Here is a 12,466-nt window from a genome sequence, read left to right as displayed (position 1 = left end):
GCCTTGAAAACGGTCACATTACTAAATTCTACTTAATTTATAACCGTTTCCCGCAGCTGGAAAGGAGCTCCACCTCTGGCGCTAGTATCAAACCCACGCCTTCAGCTATACTTAAAACTCACAAGGCAGCCACGTTAAAAGGTCCCGGCCGGGTCCGCGACCCTGTCGATCAAAAAATGCAGTATAAGACAATCACCCATTGATTGTCTAGCCTTTTTTTTTTTTTTTTGACGGGAGTCCGAATCCCCGCGGAAGGCCAACTCCGGGCTAAAACCTAACCACGCGTCCGCGATTAGGGGTCAGTGCCACCTGCTGGACGAACTGCATTCCTAGGAGAGCACGTCTCCAGTCCTAAATAAATTTACTTGTTTTAAAAGCCTCACGGTGAGCTCTCAGCCCCCCCCGTTTAATTATCTGAAGCCCAAAACCGCGTTTTTGCTACCCAATTAAAACCAAATGCCCTACACTACCGATTGACTGGCTGGCATTCCCAGTCAACCCACATTTAAACCTCTTAAACCGTATTTATTTGTTTCCACACACCTTAAACCGTATTAACTTAAACACATAACTTCTTAACTCAAAATTCACCCCCAAAATAAACAGCAATGAATTTAGTCAGACTACTATGCTCTATTTTAAAACTAATTACTCAAGATCACTATGGACCAACGCCAGAAGCCCAGACTGAGTGAATATTATTTAATTAAATTTAGTTTTAACTTCCAATATAGCGCCTTTGGATAAAAATCAACAGGTGGCACTCACCTTTTTTTATGTCGCCTGGCGTCACTCAGATAAGCTGCTGGCCTCCGCCCCTGTTTGTCACCCACACGATAGCTGCAAGCTCCCCTCTCCCCCAACCGGGTTTCGGCACCAAGTTGTTACGTCTGGTTCAGTTTGGGTAAGAAGGAAAAACAGCCGAGTCCGTGTAGGTGACAAACATAGTGATTTTATTACATGCTTCTAAGACAGAAGCATGGGAAGACAAGCGTACAGCCACAGATCTTCAAAGAGTGGACCGTTCCCCATCCTTATATAAACCCATGATGACATCACACAGTTAGACCTTACTGGAAATGATAACAGTCTCCCCATAGTCCAAAGTTCTCCTTATACAAACATCAGATGATACTTTAGAGAAAAGCAAGTGTGTGACATGTCATGTTGTGCAGCTCTGTGAGCCTGTGTGTCCAACTAGAGAATGTCCTGACATGACCTCCCTGTGTAAATAAGGGTAAACGTGCGTGTTTACATAACTCTCTATGTGCATGTTCTGATGTAGGCCTGCAAATGAATTAGAACAAGGTCCTGCTAGACCCTCCAGTTATGGACGGTGAATACAATGCTGTGGATACCATTTGAGACTTGATTACAATGATGATAATATGCATACATTAATCTTTACTCAGATTACCATAGATATAAAACAAAGATTATACTGTCATCAGATTCCACAATGGTAAATGATTAATGATTGATACTTCTAATTATAACTGTGATCATAAGAATACAAAATAAAATATCTCCTGGTCACACCATCTTTAACCCTCAGAAAGGTATTCCAACCATGGCTTGCGTACGCTTGCTTGGGCTTTGTTCCTGGGTGCACACACCTACACCATTGAGTTCAAAGGGACAAAGCTACATGGAAATGCAGATGGACTTTCACGTCTTCCACACATGCAACCCACCGAAGAAATGACTGCTCCAGCTACTGTGTTTCATGTTACACAAATGGAACCCCTACCTGTCACAAGTGCTCAGGTGAAAAGAGAAACGAGTCAAAACACAATCTTGTCAAATGATCTTACTGTGAATGGTTGGCCGTCCTGTAGTGACACTCAGTTCTCTGCGTACTCCACCCACAAAGACCAACTATCCGTTTGCCAAGGATGTGTCATGTGGGGAACTCGTGTCATCTGCCACCCAAACTACGTACAAAGGTACTGGACTCACTGCACGATGGACATTTGGGTGTTAAGATGAAAGGTCTTGCTAGAAGCTATGTTTGGTGGCCAGGCACTGATTGTGAAATGGAGAATATGGCTAAATCCTGCATTGTTTGCCAGCAGACGCTGCGCCAGCCTCAAACAGCACCTGTACACGCGTGGGAGTGGTCATCCGCTCCATGGCAACGCATTCATATAGACTATGCTGGCCCATTTATGGACTAAATGTTCCAGGTTGTGGTTGATGCCCACTCAAAGTGGCCAGAAATCTTCCCCGTAAAGCAAGCAACAGCTGCCAGCACGATCAATAGTCTTTGGTCACCGTTTGCACGCACAGGTCTGCCACAACAGCTCGTAAGTGACAATGGTCATCAGTTTACTGGAGAGGAGTTCCAGTGTTTCCTTGGGAGTAACAGCATACGACATATCACTTCAGCTCACCATCATCCTGCAACAAAGCTGAACCAGCCAGTCGCACAGAGGGGAAACCGCTACAACAGAAAATTGACAATTTTTTTACTGTCTTACCACTCATGCAACAACTGGACACACACCTGCAATGCTCTTCATGGGATGAGATCTGAGATCACATCTAGATTTGCTGAAACCAGACATTCGCAAGGATGTCCAAGATAAACAGTCTTCCATGGTGGAAGCAACAAGAAACAAAACCAGGTTCTTCAATGTTGGACAAAAAGTTCTCGCCAGAGACTACAGAGACCCAAGTCAGAAATGGCATTCTGGCACGATTCGTTCACGGACCGGACCGCTGATATACACCATAAATGTTGGAGCCAACTTAGTCTGGCGTAGACATGTTGATCAGATTCTAGATGCAGAATGTCACGTGGTTCCAGAGCAACCTGAGAGGACACATCTACACCTCAAGATTCAGAAGAGTTTGCCCTCGCTTCACCACCTGAGGTTCAGGGTTTACGTGAAACCACCAATGTTCAAACACTTGAACTTTCCACACAGAGCACTATGGACTCTGACCAAACAGGCAGACGTTACCCTGAGAGAAATCCCAGAGCACCTCAGAGACTGAACTTATAGGTTTCCAGTTCATTTTGTAAGGAAAGCAGTTAAAATGTTTAAGAGGAAACAACCTACCTCTATGTTGTAAATCACTGAGTAGGTGTCATATTTCAGTTTAAGTACAATCTTATGCTTATGCATAAGCTTATGCTAGACGAGTCCAGGAGTACAGAAACCTTGTGTACAGCGTTGGAGATGAAGTTCTTCTCTTGAACATGAAACGTGGAAGGAAGGGAGGAAGACTTGATCCAGATTTTTCAGGACCCTACACCATTCAAGACATCGCTGGCAAATGTGTGAGATTAAAAAAACACGGAAGGAGCAACTTTAAGAAATCACTACAGCATTGACCATATCAAGCCATACAGAAGAAGCCACCATGTAAATATCAGTGACAAGTAAAAATACCCAACTCGCAGTCAGACGGTGAACAGCAGCACAGACCTGAAGATGCCCCCCTGCCATCCTACTGCTAACCCTCAGTGCCAGCAAAGTCCAGAGGATTCATTATGCACCCAAAACGGCTGACACAAGGAGTTTAATTGTGTTCCAGGACCAGAAACGCGTGAACAAGAACTTCCCTCCCAGAAACAAAGCTTAGAAAATGAAGGTGACATAGTGAACAACTCTTTTTGACCAGTTGGTCATTTGTTGCCAGTTTGGCGTTGCAACTTAATTGACTGTTGCATGACTTTGTTTGCATTTTGAAGTCTTCAACTCATATTGGATATAAAGAAACATGCAACGTGCACTGAGCTTGTGGAAGTCTGGAAATGGATCTGCCTGTCAGTAATTTTCTATTTTGCCCACCCGCTGTACCTTTCCTATTTCTCTGCGTGTAAATGCATGCCTATTGTATTGACTTTTTTCCTGTTGTGGCCCGTTGGCCTTTACCAAGCTTATCCACTACAAATCTCATGCATGCCTGAGCTAACTTATCATATTTTTCTTTTAGTAAAGAGGCTATGGCGTGCAAAGGATACTGGGCGCTTGGAGGCAGCTGTTGGACCATACAAGTTATTTTTCGAACACTGCAGGGGTCACGGTGGCTTTCTGATGAGGTAAGAGAACTTATCATTATTGATTCTGATTTCGAGGTTCTGCTCCTTCTGAAGCATTTGCAGTGCAGAGACCATTAATAGTTTAAAATGTGCGGGTAGGTGGGGGGTTTATATAGCAAAACTCTGATAAGGTTTCACCCATTCACTTCAATAGGAAAAAATGTTATCAACCACAACACAGATGTTGTGACATCTGTGACATCATAATACCCAGTTTCAGTATATGCAGAAAGAACCTTTATCAGCAATTATATTCCTTTAGATGTTTTTGTGTACAGCACTCAAGCAGTTACTTCAAAAATTGTTGCTGTTGTTGTATAAACTCAGATTTTTCAAAACAGGTCATTGATGCATATCTGCACCGTGTTATTGACAGACGAAAGGTAAGTAAGAAATGTCATTTACCTACTAATTTTGAAATTTAAAAAAAACCCTATTTACTGTTCTATAACATTTTTCTATACTTGTGCAGAATGCTGCACACCTGCTCTGTTCAGTAGTTGCAAGCTCGTTGTTTTCTGGGCAGTTCAGATGCCTCAACTGGTATGTTGAAAGCTCAGAAGTGGTCCAACCAGTTGACTCCTTTCTGTTGCTGAGGAAAGAGTTTGGTTCCTTTAAAGAAGACTATATTTGAAAACACCCTGAGACGCATGGTACCTAAGTAAATCCAAATTACTCTGCACTTCCAATCCCACAGATGAAGTTCCCAGTTGAAGACGTGGCTGTGCCCTGTGAACTTTGGTACACACTGGATTCTTGTGGTATGTGTTCATTTTGTTATTAATTTGCATAATTTGTTGTGAAGCAGTTTCTTGCACAAAGTGTTATTTTTAAATAAGTTTTCAGTGGCACAAACAATTGTAATTTTTAATTTAACTTTTTCTTTAGATTGTCAACATTTCTGCACAGAAAATACTGCTCATAGACCCCATGGGAATGAAGGTGTTTATGACAGGAAAATTCTGCGCAACTGGAGGTATGTATGATACTGAGGTGTTATTCTTAGATTAAAAAAAAAAATCTTGTTTCATTACAAACACTTTTGTTCAACTAGGAATTTTCTGAGGATGAGAGGGCATGAAGACACCATGGAGTGGCAGTTACAGACTATGCAACACAACAAGCGACAGGATTCCTGCAGTTGTGGAGTTTTACTGTTAAAGGTAACCCTTATTCAAATGATTCAGTTTCTTGTTAGCTAGAATTAAGACTTTAAGTGAATTTAAGTGAAGTGAAAGTTATTTCGGTCAACAATAACAAAGATGATCATTTTACATAGAAGTACTTAATCATACAGTAACTGGAAAAGGAATAGGCTGAAGCCTTGTGGCTTATAATTATCCTATCCTTTACCTAATTAAGACTTTACATTCTAATTATGATCAATCTCACAGTTTGCAGAACACTACCTTGATTTTGGAGAGGTCAGTGAGGTGTCAACCACTACAGAGCCAGTTGTGCTGGAGCGAATGCAGATAGCTTGCACCCTACTTGAAAATCGAGGTAAGTCCAGTAAAGTCCTTATCACGTTAGTGCGTACTTCCAATTTAAATAGTGCTTTTCAAACAGCACAGTACAAATAGTGCTCTTCAAACACTTTCAGATAAGACCCTTCTCAAAGTCTAATTTAGACAAATTTTCCAGGAAGTATATTTGGAAAAAATGTACTATTATTTTTTAATTATTCAATAAATAATGTTTGATTAAAACCTAACTATGATTGTGTTTCAGGGAACGCTGAGGACTACTGCATTGTTTGCTCCATGTTAGATGCTAACGCTGACCGCAGCATGATTGAAATGGTAAAACAAAACAAAACAAAAGAAACACATAAGTCTTAGTATCATTACTTGCCAATCATAATTAAAATGTTGAGTAATAGTATTCACCAAACAGAATATGAGCCATTTATTTTTCCTTTCCAGGTGCAGTGTGAATCTTGCCAAAGATGGGCACATTTTGCATGTGAAAAATATAAAGAGAGCAACCAAGAATATAAATGCCAAAAATGTAGCCAGAGTCAGACAGAGACTGTGCAGAGACTGTAGAAGGACAGAGCAGCAGCAGAGCAGTCCAGATACACTGATGATCCTCTGTCAGATCCAGAGGGACACACAGGGATGATGCTGGACTCTACATTGTGTCTGACAGTGGAGCTGTTCTCAGAGCAGTTCACTCTGCAGCACTGACAGTCATCTGCACTTCTTCTCATTCCTCTGTCAGTCACTGCTGGATGAAGCTCTCCTCTCCACCTCCCAGTAACATGGCCCAGTCAGAGCGTCTCTACACACAAGCTGCTGCTGCTTCAACCTCTCTGGATCATCAGGACACAGCTCCTCCTCTCTCAGCACACACACCGTCCTGTTTACCATCATCAGCTCCACCTGCAGAGAGAAGAAGGAAGAGCAGAGGAGATAAACGAGTGTTTCCAGAGACTCTTCATCAGCTGTCAGTCAGTGATGCAGCACATCCAGTATAAAGAGCAGCAGGGACTTCAGTGCTGGGACTGTACTAGGACTCATTGTTGCTTCACTTTTTCTAATCTTTGGATTTTTATTGAAGTTGATGAAAATGTTTTTCCCTCCTAGTTTGAGTTTGGACTTTCATTCATTAGAAGAACCTTGGTGTGTCCACTCTGAGCTCTGTAGGAACCCCAACAACAAGCCCAACAATCCAGATGGACGGTTCCAGCTGTTAACTGGAGGAATTCCATCCAAACATCTGCTCTCACTAAATTCTTCCTCACCTACAGACTGTGTTCTTCACTGCTTTAAACTTGGAAACGAATGCAGTCATTGGTCTGCGTGCTGCTTTGTTCAGAGAGCTGATTGGCTGTTGACAGCGTTTGATCAGAGCGTGTCAGCCGTTACCATGGTGACCATAAAGGTCAGAAACAGGAAGTGTTTGTGTCCAATCCTGAAGCCTGTCACCGTTCTCCTCTCACAGCTTCACTGAGAAGCTGCAGCTTTACAGGAAACACTGGATCTTTGTTTCATACTGACTGTGTTTAGTACAATACTGCTGACAGCACCACCCACTCACTCCATCACTCTACTGACCCCAGAGTCTCCAGTCTGTAGTCTGGACTCTGCTGAAGATCAGACAGCTGCTTCACATCTGGATCCTTCAGCTTGTTTCCGTACAGGTTCAGCTCTCTCAGATGGGAGGGGTTGGACTTCAGTGCTGCTGCCAGATAATCACAGCTGATCTCTGACAAACCACAGTCCATCAATCTGTATAAAGAATGAAAGATGTAAGTTTATTAGACAAAGTGCTTGAAATCATTCAGTGTTTCATCATCTGTTCAGAGCTGAAGAAGGTTCAGAATGTAGAAGTTTAGAAAATGGAAACTCCAAACAGCTGAAGCCAACAGGAAGCAGCTTCAAACAGGAAACTGTGCAGAGTTTCAGACTATATGTCCTGATGCAGCCAGTTGGATTTTGGAGATTTGAATCTCTGTTCTGTGACTAAGTCCTTGAATCATTTCTTCCAGTTGGTCCAACAAGACAGACTAAGTGTTGGACATGTGTTGTGGCTCCATCAGGGGAGCTTCTAAATGTGATGTGATGGCCCCTCTGGGTCTGTCAGGTCACAGCACTGAAGAGAGCTCAAACTGGGCACACAGTTGTTCCAGTCTGGACCAAAGACTCTATACTGGGACTGAGGGACTGCTTTGACTGCACCCACTGGGACTTTTTAAAGGCTCATGTTCTCACGTAGATCATCGATTTCTACTTGCATTTCTTTCTGGGAAAAATGGGGATTACTTTGGAAACAGGAAGTATTTTCCCCAATAAGCAGCCCTGGATTAGTAAATCACTCCAACATGTTCTCAGGCAGAAGAAGCTGTCTTGTTATGAGGGAGAGAAGAAAAAGATTGAGGCACAGAAACTTGTTGAAAGAGAGATAAAGCAGCTAAAATCAGGTGTAAAAGTAAAGCAGAGGATGAGCTGAATAAAGGACACTCAAGGCTGGCTTGGAAAGGAATGAAGTCCATGGTGGGGATGCAGGACAAGGAGCAAAGATGAATGTGATGCTGAATCAGCAGAAGACTTGGACTCATTGGATTCCAGCTTTGATATCATTGATTTCAATGAAGAGCTTTGTGATTGTAGCAAAGGGCTGGTAGCTCTGAGAGTCCCACTGATGAGGTGTTTGTGTGGAAATCTCTTAGTGGGACCAAAGAGAGAAAAAGCCCTGGTCCTGATGCTGTGGGAGGGAAATGATTGAAGTGTGCTGTGAGGAACTGACTGGGAGATTTTCACACATTTTCCAGTCCTCCTTGGAACAACAGGAAGTTCCCAGCATATGGAAACAAAGGTTAAGTGTCCTATGGCACTCAGTGATGATGGTGCTGTGGCCCCACCACCTCCACCTCTTTGTAAAGGAACTAACTGTAATCTGAAGCTTCAAATGGGACTAAGACTTCCTCCACTAGGTGGCAGTGTCTGATGAGAAAGTGTTAGTGGAGCTGGCCTGGAGTCAGAAACAGGAAGATGCAGGATTTGGGCTGAAATGGGGGAAAGTGGTTCGCACTAGTGCCTTAAAGCAAGAAGGTTGTAGGTTGAAGCTTGTTGGCCTTTCTGTGGAGGTTGGATGTTCTCCCACAGTCCAATGAAATGCTGCTTAGGTTCATTGGTGCTTCTAAATTGGCTGTAGGTGTGGATGTGAGAGAGTGCTTCTCTGTCTCTCTCTGTTGGCCCTGTGATGGACTGCTCACCTGTGCAGGTGGACCACGCCTCTTGCCCTATGACAGCTAGGGCACAGGCTGCAGCCCTGTGAGCCTAAGCTGAATAAACAGTTAGCAAAAATGATCCATAGATGGCCTGAAATCCCCCAGTTAGCAGTTTGGTAGATAGCTATGACATGCTAATCCCATCCAGCAGCTGTATTCTACCTGTAAGCTGATCCCTGCTGAGCCAAAGCACTTTTTCATATACAAATTACAACCTTTAATAGAAACCTATTGGTCAGCATCTTATTAGCCTGCTGTTAGCTTCATTCCACAGAAAACTGAGAGAAACTAACAGAGTTGATAAAGAATAAAGAGAAATGTGCTGATTTAAAGCCTTTGAAGTGCTTCAGATGATCTCTGTCCACTTCTGTCCACTCATTCATTCATGTAAGCTTTCTAATGCAGCTTTGATCTTCACAGTCTGCTTCATGAAACTCATTCTAACCCTGAATGTCAGAGTGTTCCTCCTTCTCTTTCCCATCATTCATGCTGGCAGTGGAGCAGATTTGGATGTTGGACTGTGTTTTGGATGATGTGTGTATGTTTGTGTTGGACTGCTGTCTGTAAAGCAAACGCACATTTTGCTTTGGATTTCAGTGTCAGACAGACTTTAAGGTGGAATGAAGAGTTGGAGAGTTTCACAGTGAATTATCCAGTGGAGGATTTTTCTTCTTCTTTGAAGGTTTGAAATGTGAACATTGTTCTGCTGCAGTCAATGGACTAAACCAGAGAAGAAGAAAACAGACTTTACCATGAAGATCCTCAGTGTGGATCAGTATAATATCAGCCTGATGTCTGCAGTTTAGTGTCAGCACAACTTTCACATCATATTCATCTCAGCACAACTAAAACATGCTGACTGACCTCAGAGTTTCAAGTCCACATCCTGGACTCTCCAGGAAACCACACAGATGCTTCACTCCTGAATCCTGCAGCTTGTTGTTCCTGCTCAGGTCCAGCTGTCTCAGATGGGAGGGGTTGGACTTCAGTGCTGCTGCCAGATAATCACAGCTGATCTCTGACAAACCACAGCCCCTCAATCTGTATAAAGAATGAAAGATGTAAGTTTATTAGACAAAGTGTGAGCTTGAAATCATTCAGTGTTTCATCATCTGTTCAGAGCTGAAGAAGGTTCAGAATGTAGAAGTTTAGAAAATGGAAACTCCAAACAGCTGACAGAGTTCATACGCCTTTGTCAGGGTCAAATTCAAGCAAGACCATGTGAAAATTAAAACACATCATCCTAGGTGAACTTAAACACCTTTGTTCCCCTTTTGTTAAGACATAGAAAAGTACACCACACAAAAATACTGCAAAAGGAAACGGTCGCCTTATATACATAGTGTATAAACTCAAAATGCACATTTCACTTCAAATTAAGATTAAGGCTTTGAACAGATCACATAGTTCAGTTCAACATATAAGACTTTAAGAATGCACAAGCATCTACTTAAAATCTATTTAATTTATCATCCATGATATTATTTTGTACAATTCCAATGTATTTTGTTCATCTCCCTTAAATAAACAGGCAGTCTTAAAGTATGAAATATTCATATACAAACACATATAAATGTGTGTACTGTCTCAGTGGCTGATAGTACCCCACAGGCCTCAGTGTGAGCTTGAAGACATTTATAATGTTTAAGTAGTTTAATGTGCAGGTGCTGACGATAAACACATTTTGAATGAAAGCCGGGGAACTTTGGTAGCACAGAAACAAGTGGCTATTCTTTGTGACTATATGGATCACTCACAATACCATTATTTCACACAAAGGCACCAAATTAATACTCAAAAAAGCTGCAGCAATACACACAAATATAAACAGTACTTGGTGACAACTTTGCTTTTAGCCTTTAACCCTTCTTGACTACTTTTGATGTGGCCTCTATATTTTACCTTTAAAAACAGTTTATCTTGCCAATCTGTTATTTTCTCATTTTGACCAACTGTATCAGCACAATTTATCTAAATTCAGACAAAATTTAAAATACAAGTAGAAAGTGATATTTTGACTGTAAAAACCACACACATGTTTAACGAATCATCTTCATAACTTGAAATGCAAATAGAGATTGTACATTTTTAAAAATACGCACACGTTTTGCAAACAACAAAGTTATATGGTACTATTTACCAAAAAATGCAGCCAAGGCTCAGACGTTTTTCATATAATCATTTCAAACTATTTACAGAACAATCAGGTGTCAAACAATAGTTTGTGTCACTCTAACACATATGAGAACAGCACAGGGATAAACCTGCAGGTCTGACAGCAGGTGTGTCACTCAGCGTTTACACTGCAATCTGCCTTTGTTGGCTTTAAGGCAGCAACTGTGACGATCACTAGTAGAACTGACACACAAAACAAAACAACAGCTACACACTAAATACACAAGACAACAAACTAACTTGAGACCAAACACGGTAAACGTCACAAATCTCTCACGTATCAAAACTCTCTCTCTCTTTCGCTCACTCGCTCTCTCTTGCCGGTCACTCCTAAAACTTCCCCCTTTTGCTAAACAACCAAATGTCATGTTTCCATATCATTTTTGATTGGTCGACATGGTACATTTTCCCACCTATAGGGCTTTGGAGCGTGATGTCACGGGAGATGGGCCATGCCCCCTTCCGCCATGACAGTAGGCCAGCCAAAGGATACCATTTCAGCTATGGATCGTACGTGTTGTGTTGTCGGTTGCAACGTTAGATCACACGATCGTGAAGGCAAGAAGCTGGATAACGGGCTCTCTTTTCATCGTTTTCCATCCTGGAGGCAACGTGAGGGATCCCATGTATCCGATATTACTAAACAAAGACGTCAGGCTTGGATTGCAGCGGTGAGACGAGCGGATATCGAGTTCTCTGCAATCCCCAGCTTTTTGTTGGTTTGCTCACGGCATTTTCTTTCCGGTGAGTTCTAAATTAATTCATATCACTCTTGAAAGGCTTTTAGTGTTATTTTCAACGTGCTGAGGTCATAGATAATGAGATAAAACATGCTAATGTGTGATGCTGCAGAACCACATCATGTCGACTGAGTAGCTTATGATTTGGCATTATTGCAGGCAAACCAGCATATGAAATGGATGTAACAAATCCAGACTGGGCACCAACACTGCACATGGGGCATGACGACATACCTGTATCAGACTCGGACCGGCACTCAAGGCGTACGCAACGGAAGCGAAAAAGAGCACCCATCGGAGGTAAACAACCCCCCCCCCTTCTAAAAACATACTAAATTGCTATCACTGTACACTAATCCGCACATAACTTCCAGATGAATCACACACCTGTCATTGGAATATTGGTGTACATTTACCTTATGTCTAATTTTATCTTACAGGCTTTCGTTATGCAGCTGCAGAGTCTGAAGGTGTGCCCCGTGCAGAAGTGATTGATGAAGATCTGACAGAAGACCAACAGCAAAATCACAATGTCATGGAGGCAGTGGACAGCAGTTGTGTTGGACAAGTGGAGGTTGAGGTACCAGCTGCAAATGTGGATATACTGAAGAAATGTAAACCTTTTAAAATGATGACAGATTACAAACTCTCAGCTGTGTCTGTAATCAAACCTCTGTAACTTTGCTTCCCTTCAGCAGCATCAGCTCATGTTTACATGTTGATTCATGGTTTGCTTCAGTTTTTGATGGACTGCAGAATATTTTG

The 12,466-nt window shown here is 42.1% G+C and overlaps 1 protein-coding gene across 1 annotated transcript in view; it reads right to left on the bottom strand.

Moving 5' to 3' along the window:
- LOC146676553 (protein NLRC3-like) overlaps positions 1 to 12,466 on the bottom strand; it is a 464,157-nt gene that overhangs the window by 229,560 nt on the left and 222,131 nt on the right. The window lies entirely within an intron of this gene.

The sequence above is a fragment of the Rhamphochromis longiceps genome, linkage group LG3 (genome assembly GCF_057381845.1).
Source record: "Rhamphochromis longiceps isolate RC_006_pf linkage group LG3, R_longiceps_female_GT1.1, whole genome shotgun sequence".
NCBI lineage: Eukaryota > Metazoa > Chordata > Actinopteri > Cichliformes > Cichlidae > Rhamphochromis > Rhamphochromis longiceps.
Note: the sequence above shows the minus strand (reverse complement) of the source record. Positions and strands in the feature narration are given on the sequence as shown.